Raw genomic sequence first — 10,399 nt, 5'->3', positions numbered from 1 at the left:
TGGAGGAGCATTTTTAATTTTTGATGCTTAAAATTTTATCTTTGTTAATAGTGGCATATTCATTAAGCAAAAGAAAAGTGATTTGTTGTGTTTCCTAGAGTTGATAGTGGTTACTGATTAAAATAGCAAGCAACATTTGTGAGAACAAGCACATTTTCTAGTTTTAAATGAACCCTTTTCTAGGTAACAACAGGATAAAGTACATAAGTAAATGTATGATGATAGAACCTTATGAGACATACTGTTTCCATAGTGCTTCTGCACATATTTTAATGCAGCTTGATTGATATGTTTTTAATGTTATAGTTTATGCTATTATTTCTTTCTATTACAGTCAATCCTCATTTGATATTTGTGCATGTTCAGGTTTAATATTATTCTTTTCTTTTCCATTTTATTGAGATATAACTGACGCACAGCACTGTAGAAGTTTAAGACTTGCAGCATATTGACTTGACTTACGTATATCATGGCATGATTACCCCCACAACATCTCATATAAATACAAAAGAAGAAAAAAGTGTTTTTTACTTTTGGTGATGAGCAAAGATCTACTCTCTAAGCAACTTCCAAATATATCAAGCAGCAGTGTTGACCACAGCCATCGAGTTGTACATTACATCCAGTATTTATCTTATAACTGGAAGTCTGTGACCCTTGACCATCTTCCTCTAAATCCCCTTAGTTCCTGCCTCTGCTCACCATAAATCTGATTTCTTTGCTATTATTTTGTGTGCTTATTTTATTCCACATATAAGTGAGATTATACAGTATTTGTCTTCTTCTGTCTGACTTATGTCACTTAGTATAATGTCCTCAAGGTCACTGTATTGTACATTTTGCCCTCAAATTATTAATTATACATTCAAAAGTGTGTTTCAACATAATCAAAAGCAGGCTCGTGATCATTTGTATGTAATGAAAACTTTATCCAAGACACTTAGTTTCCAACAATAAAACAAACTGGGTGCAGAAGAGTGGTCATGTGCCTAATGTGTAGGAAAATTTTAAATTCCCACATTTTCTTAGCTCTAAGCAGAGCACAAGTATCTTACAAGTTACAGCAGCCCAATCTGCGCAAAGGTAAGCCTGAAAGCATCAGCAGCAGCATCACCACCATCACCACCGTCACAATCATCACCACCACCATCACCACCATCATCACAATCACCATCACCATCACCACCACCATCACCGTCATCACCATCATTACCATCACCATCATCACCGTCACCACCACCACCATCACCGTCACCACCACCACCACCATCACCGTCACCACCATCACCACCATCATCACAATCACCATCACCAGCACCACCATCATCACCATTATTACCATCACCACCATCACCATCACCACAATCACCGTCATCACCATCACCATCATCACCACCACCACCATCACTGTCACCACCATCACCATCATCACCACCACCATCACCATCACCACCATCATCACCGTCATCACCACCATCATCACCACCACCACCATCACTGTCACCACCATAACCATCATCACCACCACCATCACCATCATCACCACCATCACCACCACCATCACCATCACTACCACCATCATCACCACCATCATCACCATCACCGTCATCACTATCACCATCATCACCATCACCATCATCGTTGTTATTATCTGACCCAGGGCCAGTGTCAACATCACTGCTGAGAAGGTCTTAGAATTTACCACCCCCTTTGAGATATTATTTATCTAAAAATGCTTATTGATGTATTAACTCTTAGATATTCAAATTCCTTTTTAAAAGACTTCTCCATTTTGTAGGGGTTTTTATACCACTTGTTGGCAAAATCCTGAAAAAGAAGTAAAATAGGTCATTGTAACAGTAACACAAGGAGCAAAAAAGATTGGATTTGCAGACATTTGTTTCCATGAGCTCTGGCTGTGGGCTAGCACCTTGATCTGGAACTTAGTCATGGTTTCCTTGGGAAAACATGAATTTTATCATTGGTAGAAAGAAGCTTTCCTCTAGTTGTTTAATCTTTGCTTTAATTATACAAAGCCTCCCAACCCACTCCTATCAGCACATTCCATCCCAGCATTCCCTAGGAGACCTAGTTCTCCAGATCTAGTTGGCTTAGGCCAAACTACACATCAAACATGAGTATGGATGCAAGTCCAGATACAGGGAGAAATAAGCTGGGTTAGGAGTACCAGGCATGTCATTAATTATATAAACCTTGGCAAGTCACCCAAACTCTCATGATCATGAAAGTAAAATAAAACCAACGACAGCTGATCACTAATTTCCTTCCAGTTCTAGATTTCTATGAGTGTTTAACTGCAGTATCCTATTTCTCATATTTTAATCCCAAATCTGTGCACTTACCCAGAATTCTACAATGAAATACAAGAGTTGACATGTATTATTAAACAGCAGAGGCATTTAAAGTTGTTACTATCATTGCATGATATCCTCCCTTTAAAAAACCAAAAGTTATTCGAGTGTGCATGGTTGTGACTGGTGCTACTGGCTGAGTATGTTTATGAACAGTACACTGCCCAGAGGTGAGTACAAATGAGCCAGTCAGGTCCTTGCCTTGATTTTATTGATAAGAAATGTCAAAATTTCTCCAGAAATATAAAGGGAAGCAGAAAATCAAATAGTGCCCATTGAAAAGATTTCTTTGATAAGCTGGTTAGATTAGGCCATGAAAGCCTAAAGGGTCTCCTTGGTTAACAAGCACAGTCCTGAAACTGCTGTTGAAGGCTGGGGCTGGTCAGCTAGTGCTTTTAGCTGAGCAAGGTAAGTGAGAAAATGATTGCTGGTTAACTCCAAAAGCTTACTGGTTTACAAGCACAGGTGTGCATGCTCCCTGGGGGTCTGCAGGTTGGCTGGCTGGGGCAGGCTGGGGTCAGCATCAGGAAGTATGCTGGGTTCATTCACGCCTCTCTCTCCCCTGTTCTCCTGGGACCCTTGCCCTCCAGGTGGGTCACCTACACGTGACTATGCCCCTCAGGGTGGCCCCAGCAGCCCTGCCATTTCTGCTCATGCTCTGCAGCCAAGCTTGGCATTGTGATGGGGGGAAACACCTGCCTTTTTCCAACAGGGACCACAGAACCTCACGGCAAAGCCAGGCTCACATCTGATCCAGAGAGGAAGTGTGGTGGGGGCCGGCACCAGCCACTCAGGGAGGGCCTCCTCTGGCCTCTTGGCACCGCACTCAGTCATCATGTGGACATTCAGCAAAAACACGCAAGATGTTGATATGAATCACTTGTCAAATGGCACAGACCAGTCAACTATGCTGGGAGTGAGTCCTTAGGACCATCATAACTTACTAAATACTGCAAGACACCTTGATATTCAAAACCTGACAACCTACCCAATCATTCTTCTTTGAGGATGGGCTCCTGCATGCAAACCATAGTGCGTACATCTCTGTTATTTGATTTAGAAAGTTTGTTTTCCATTACACAATGGGTATTGTGGAGAATTAGGGAAATGGGAGAAATAATCTTAAAATAAATAAATTACTGTCCCACCATTCAGAAATAATCTTTGCTAACATTCAGATATTTTGGAATATCTCTTTACAGTCACTTTTCTCCGCACATTTTTTATATTCAATTCTGACCACATTTCCAAAATAATTTTAATATTCAACAGTCACTCAAAGCTTTTTTAGATTAACATTTACTTATTCTGAACAAGTTCACCCAAAATAAAAGTTAATTTCTGGGCCTAGCCAAGTCTGGGCAAGTGTGTTATTTTTATAAAAGAAGATGCTATAGCTAAATGACAATACACAGAACAATTAAAGTACATCAGTGCTATTTGTAGATCTTCAGCCTCTGTTTCGAAATGCTCAGAGCTTAGTCTGTGACACCTGGAGAAGCCTGCCTGCATTGGGAATAGGCGAGTAGGAATCCTACACACTAGTTCCCTACCCTAAATGCTGCATAAATAAAATTTCCTATTGTGGACCCCGTGAAATACAGCATCTATGTCTGCCATACAGGTCTAGAGGTGAGGCGTGCCCTATCTCAGGTTTATTCCCTGAAGATAAAAACCTACCTGGACTCATTTGCTGTTTAATGAACACCCACAATGTGCATAATGTGCTGTGTTAGACATTAAGAATATGAATTTCTTGATTTACATTTTTAAATATATCACTAAGAGCATGCTGTCCCCCTTACCTGTAATGCCTGACAGCAGTGACTGCTCTGTCATTGACCCAGACACTTCCAGGTGGCCTCACAAAATGGGCCACCCTGACAGAACATCACCTGGAGCCAGGGGGCAGCTGGCAGCTCACACTCCAGGAAAGGAGAGCTGGTGCCAGGTCAGCCGGGGCCCCGCGGGCACAGCTCTCCATCCTCGCACTGCAGGGCCTGTGGAGACAGCAGCAGATCTGGACACCAAAGGTGTCGTCAGTTGCTCACCCCCACACACGCCAGATGTTATGAGGTTTTAAAGATTCTATATTCTTAGCTTTTTGGTTTTTACAATGAGAAGCTTTTGTTCAACACTGAGCTTTTGAAACTCTGTCCTTCCTATTAAACTCTCCAGCTTCCCGAGCGCCTGTGGACCCGCCCTCAGGTTCATGGATGGTTCCACGATGAACCTCACACAGCACTTAAAGATGTATTTAGAATTCCTTTCAAAGAAACAAAATCTCACAGGAATAGTGTTCATTTAAAAAATCTAAGTAATCTCAATGCAATAAAATAGAAATATCAAATTTGAATAGAAAACAGTGACCCTCTTCAATGTGTTTCTGGAAAGGTCCTATTCCATTGGCTTGTATGGTTCCATTAGCTTGAAAATATCCTCCAGTGGGCGCCGCACAACACTTTGAAGCCATCGAGGTCCAGTCGTCCTCCTACAAGACAGCCAATAAAACTGCTGAATCTGTTCTGACAAAGAGACTCGAGTAGAATATTCATTTCAAGTTCGAGCCGCTCCCCCCTGTGCAGCATGAAATGCACTGGCCTTTTTTTAACAGCTCTTGTCAACCACCTCTCCCTGCACTTCGAGATTTTGGCTGCAACTGGAGCTGTCATTGCCAAAATGCTGAGAAAAGGGAAAAAGACATGTCTTTTCCTGGCCTTGTTAAAGGCAGGAAGGTACAGAACCGGCCACGGTCTGTTTCCACAACAGTCTCAAGGCTCTGTCCAGCCTGGGATGATAAGCTGCAACAATCAAACGCCGCTTTCGTTGTCAGTGCATCTCTGAAAAAGTTTCCATAGCTCCGGCATCTGAGAGCCAACTTTAATCCTCTCGTTCCAGGCAAGAAGGACATGCATTGGGTCACCGGCCAGATGCCAACACTTACAACTCCATTCCTATTGGCTTCCCAGAGAAAGTGTATTTGGAAACTAACTTAAAAAAGCAGTAGAAAGTCTTGTTCCATAACAGAAGGAAAAATACCATTTGACGGTGCTTACACCTTGATTCTTACTACTGCTTTATTTTTAAGGTGCCCAAGTGAAGGGCGGTCAGCGAATAACATTTGCTCCTATGAAATGTTGTGCTGGGGACATTAGGGTGCCCTGACATAGACTTAAATAGAAAACTCCTATCTTCCATGAGTTAGAAATAAGCAAAATAATAGCGAACCCGAAATGAAAGAACAATTAACAAACACCTAATGCAAAAGAAGAAAGAGATTATCTTCACCTGCAACTCCAAACAGTGCCGCCCCTGGAGAAACTTTAAGAGGGAAAGTGTTCATAGGGATGTGCCAGCCCCAGGACTCTGAGACCGCCCCAAAGTCACCCTCTCTTGTTGACATGCAATGTGTAGGTGAGATCTCCAGAGCCATCTCGTGGTCCAGGCTGCTAGTCCCCAGAGCACAGGCAGGTGTTCCCTGCCGGGAAGAGGACAGAGGGGAGCACAGAGCCCTTTCCTTATGAATACTTTCTAGGAGGTGATCCACACTTTCACGTGGACCTCACTGGAAGAGCCTCGTGCTGTGGCCACGTAGCTGAAAAGGAAGCCAAGAGGTGATCCTTATCCTCACAGATGCTTGTCCACGGTGCTTGTTTCCTGTGGCAGCGGGAGCCAGAGCCCAATGCCCAGGGGTGACCGCATTCAGCCCCCCACCATCTTGACCATCCCCCAGCCGACACCGGGCCCTGCTCTGGGGCAGCAGGAAATGCGCCGTCTCAGGCTCCTTGGCTTGTGGCCGTTCTGCGCCCCTGCATCCAGCCGCGGTGTCTTGTTTCAGGGGTCACATCCCTTCCTCTTCTGTCAAATGTCCCTCTGCTTCCCTCCTGTGAGGATACTGTGGTGGCATTTGGGGCCCACTGGACAGTGCAGGACAACCTGTCATCTCAAGACCCTTAATGCCAACACACTGGCCAAGTCCCTTTTGCCACATAAGGTCACCTTCCGGGGTTATTTAGCCTCTCCCACCTGCTAAGCTTATCTGGGGACTGTGTTCCCTCAGAACAGAGTAGAGTGAGCCCTAGCGGCTGGGGTTTCTGAGGACAGAGGGACTGTGAATGAGATGCCTGAGCCCCCTTCAGACAGACCCTGAGCAGGCGGCTGTGGGAGGCCCTGGTGGTGCACAAGGGAGGCAAACGTGTGCCCCAGCCTGACTGATTCACGGCACTTCCTGGATGGCAAGGCCACATCCCACCCTCTTGCCACATCTTTTCAAAACCATCAAATGATGAAGTCTGAGGTTTCATGGGAGCCTTTGGAGCAGCGAGAACCCACAGGGACACCCCCGTGTGCCCAGGCAGTTGCCCTGAGAGCAGCGGCCAGGCCAAGGAGCTGCCACCCACCAGCAGCCTGTTTTCCTGTCATTGTCCATCCCCCTCAGAACATTGAGGGCAACACCCAGCAAGGCCCCCGCAGCCAGCGGCCCCGTGGCACACCGCCCCTTCTCGTGAGGGGTGGGGACTCATCCCAGCGCCAGAGCCAAGCCCAGTGGGACGTGTGGCCAGATTGCTTCCAAGAGGGGACGCCCCACCCAGTCCTGTGCAGTGGGCACGCTGTGCCTTGATACCACCTGCCGAGTTCCGTGAGCTCATTTAGAGCAGGTCTATGGTGACAGCTGCACTCTCAGCCCCATGAGGCCAAGGCCCCCTGTGCCAGCAGGGACCCCGATGGCCAGGCTTCCCAAGCCTGAGCCCAGAGACGCCGAGGAGACACACACACCGCAGGCATGTCTTCCACGTGGTTTGCTTTCCAAGGAAAAAATACGTGAGCACCTGCATCAGGACTTCTGTCTCATGAGGGAGGTTGGGCGGAAGCTTTGTCACAAGGAATGGTTTTCCCAGCTCTACTGAGGTGCAATGGACACATGAGATGGTAAGACATTTGAAGTGTGCGATGTGATGATGTTGTGTCATGGGAGGGAGTAGGTCCGGTCTGCTTTGTGACATGAGTCTGCACTGCTGATCACTACCACGACCCAAGCTCTGAAGTCACTGTGTCAGTAATGGGCCCAAGATCCAGGACTTGCCTGCACTCGCTTGCTCCTGACATGAGTGCCTCCATTCTGCGTGCTTCTAGGGCATGAAGGCAGATGGGGCTAAGCCACTGGGGGTCCACATGCTCACGCTGCTCAAAGCTGACACCTAGAGCAAGTAATTTCATGAGGGGGACGTGCTGGCAGGAGGACGCAGCAGGTGCCAAGAGGCGTGACTCCAGTTGTGAAGTGCATGCTCATCACACCTGGCTCGCTGGCATGCTGACATGCCTGCAGCCCTGATGCCCCAGACAGACCACTGGACAGAGCTGCTCAGTGTGCTTGGCCCCAGAGACTCTGTAACACAGTTTCCATGTGTTTATCTCCCAAGGAAGTGGAGTTTGGAGAGAAAAGTAACCTGGTGTTGAATCTCCTGGGGACTCTCCAATGGCTGGACAGGCAACCATGTGGCCTCTTGGCCAGCCTCCCTGTCCACACCCCGCACCCCAGCCTTCTCACACCTCTGTCCAGGGAAGTGCCCTGTGCCTGTTCTCCAAGGCAGCCAGGCAGCAAAGGATCATGCGGGTGAACAACACCTCCGTGGCTGCTGGCCCCGAGTGAGAACCTGCCTTTGGAGGCAATACTGACCTCACGCTGCTCTCTGGTCTCGACACGTCACACTGATGGTAAATGACCCGAAAAACAATGCCCAGAACTGTCTGCAGGCCAAGAAGCCTTTCAAATGAAGGCTTTTGCTCCCAGTAAATCCTCATATAGCCCGTGTTTCTGTCATCTCATTTGACCAGAGGATATGGTCCAGCGTGAGAGCAAGAGTAAAGATTCCATGGTCTCAGTAAAGCATGCCTGACATACTCAAAACAAAAATAGGTAAATACTGATTCGGAGTTTTTTGCTTTTTTGGTGTGAGAACATCAGGTACATGGATGAGAGAGAACTCACGTTCTTCAGGTTCCCATGTCCACTCAAGCATACCAGCTGCTCCCTGCCCTGCAGACTGCCCTGTCTTGGGGTGACAGCCCCCAGATCAGTGTCCACTGGAGCCGCATGGAGCTGCTCCATTCCTTCTCCCAAGGTCAGACTATACGGCCCAGGAGCCTCCTTCTGAATTGGAAAAATCACTCCTCATATTCATTATTTCCTCTGTGGTGGTTGCTGTTCAAAGACTTCATAGTCAGTGTGCCACCCCATCTGCTCAGGGCACTGGAACTGGAGACAACCCCCTGTTCTGTAAGGCTGGGAGCACCTGCTCACAGCCTGGGGCCATGCAGGGGGCTCTGGGCACTCACACCGGTCACAGGCCACAGGACCTGAGCTCTCCCAGGTGGGGGCGGAGGGCTTAGGCTGCCAGGGCAGAGGGACCCCACAGCAGTGGGCCCTGGGGGGCCGACACGGGGCTGGGCTTCCCACCCCTCCCAGAGGCTCTGCAGTCTGAACACTGGCTCGTGCTGTACGTGTTTTTTTATGGTTATGTGGAGAACTGAAAAGTTACTATTCCCATTTCCTTCAGGGTACAGCTTGTGACACTTACCGTCCATAGCAACAGGCCAGGGTGGGCACATAGGAACCCTTACCAATCACAAATAGAAGAAAGTGTGAACATGTAGGGTCATCCAGAGTTCACGTCTCCACTTCTGTGTGTACCTACCAGTGGCTCACCTAAGTTTAATATTACTCACTTCTGTATAGTTAAGACTTGAACATGGTGCTTGATTTCAAATGTGTCTCCTGCGCTCACGTGTCATGGCCCAGCTCTCTCCAGAGTGAGCAGTCCCTGAGCGCCATGCCCGTCTGGAGACTCCCGGCCCAAGGGCTCTCCGAGGCAATGCGGTGCCCGCGCTTCAGTCCTAGTAGCTGTTCCTGCATTTGGATGAAACAAATGACCCAGGAAAGTCATGTGGGTGTGGCTCTAGGGAGCTGACAGGGGCCAGCCATGGAGGAAGCAATGGGTTCTGGTCCATGGGAAGAGGGGGCCGGTTTTCAGGGAAACGAGTCCAGCCATGCACTGAGTGAAGGCATCACCCCCTTGAGTGGCTTCCAATAAACTGACCCTGTGGTGCCAGGTGTGTTCAGAGGCCTGCCAGCTAGAGCCCCAGGTGGGAGACAGGATGGGAGACACCAGCTATCTGTCACTTCCAGGTGGGACTAGAAAGAACTTTAAAGACTGTTTTAAAATTATTTTAAAATTTAGAATGAGAAGCAAAAAGATCAACTGATTGTTCTTTAGTAAGGCCACCATCTTAGAACAAGCTTGTTACCCCAAAGGTTAGTGCATTAGCGTGGGACATGTGTGTGTGTACACATGTGTACATGTGCACATGCATGTGTGTGTACATGTGTGCATGTGTACGTGTGTGTGCATGTCATCACACTATGTGTGATCTGTGATCAGACACAAACACCAAATTTCTGTCATTTCTGTTTGCTAAGCAGACTTGGTGACAGATGTTCAAACGGCAGGGGCCGCCACCCCCACCACAAGCCACACACTGGCTTGGAAGGACCACCTCACCACCCCAGTGCGGGCAGTCTGCACGAGCCCGCAGGCTTTGGGAAGAAGAATTCCTCTGGAAAGCGCTGTGTGTCAGATCAGAAACAACAGACCTCCGTTTCTGCCGAGCTGCCACAGCTTGTGGGCCCCTCACCTGACTGCCCAGATGTGCGTGCCCCTCACCCTTTCCAGAAGCTATGATTCTTAGTTTTCAGACCCTGGGCATTGCCCTCAGACAACGCCCTCCCTCAATTCCTGCCACATGGATCAAGTTACCCTGCTAGGCAGAAAAAGGAAAAGAGCAAATAAGTATAAAATACACTCCCTCAGCATGCAGCCGAGTAGCTGTGCTGCCGTCTGTCAGCCTGGACGAGCGTACGCTCCCCGTCTCCTCAGACCCCTGGAGCAGGAAGCGCGAGCACAGCCTGTCCCGGGCCAGTCAGCATGGCTGTGACAGGTGCTCTAAGAGCCGCCGTAAATCCCAACACA

At 47.9% G+C, this 10,399-nt stretch overlaps 1 long non-coding RNA gene across 1 annotated transcript; it reads right to left on the bottom strand.

Annotated features, from left to right (window-relative positions):
* Positions 1-1,791: 1,791 nt before the first annotated feature.
* Positions 1,792-9,623, bottom strand: LOC130680130 (uncharacterized). Its single transcript, XR_008993162.1, has 4 exons — positions 9,470-9,623; positions 9,099-9,279; positions 4,178-4,372; positions 1,792-1,827 (listed from the first exon to the last, which is right to left on the bottom strand). It is a non-coding gene; the product is annotated as an uncharacterized LOC130680130 (long non-coding RNA).
* Between the last annotated feature and the right edge of the window lie 776 nt (positions 9,624-10,399).

Source organism: Manis pentadactyla, chromosome 12, assembly GCF_030020395.1.
Source record: "Manis pentadactyla isolate mManPen7 chromosome 12, mManPen7.hap1, whole genome shotgun sequence".
NCBI classification, from domain to species: Eukaryota; Metazoa; Chordata; class Mammalia; order Pholidota; family Manidae; genus Manis; species Manis pentadactyla.
The sequence above is the reverse complement of the archived record's forward strand: the minus strand, read 5'-3'. Positions and strand labels throughout refer to the sequence as shown.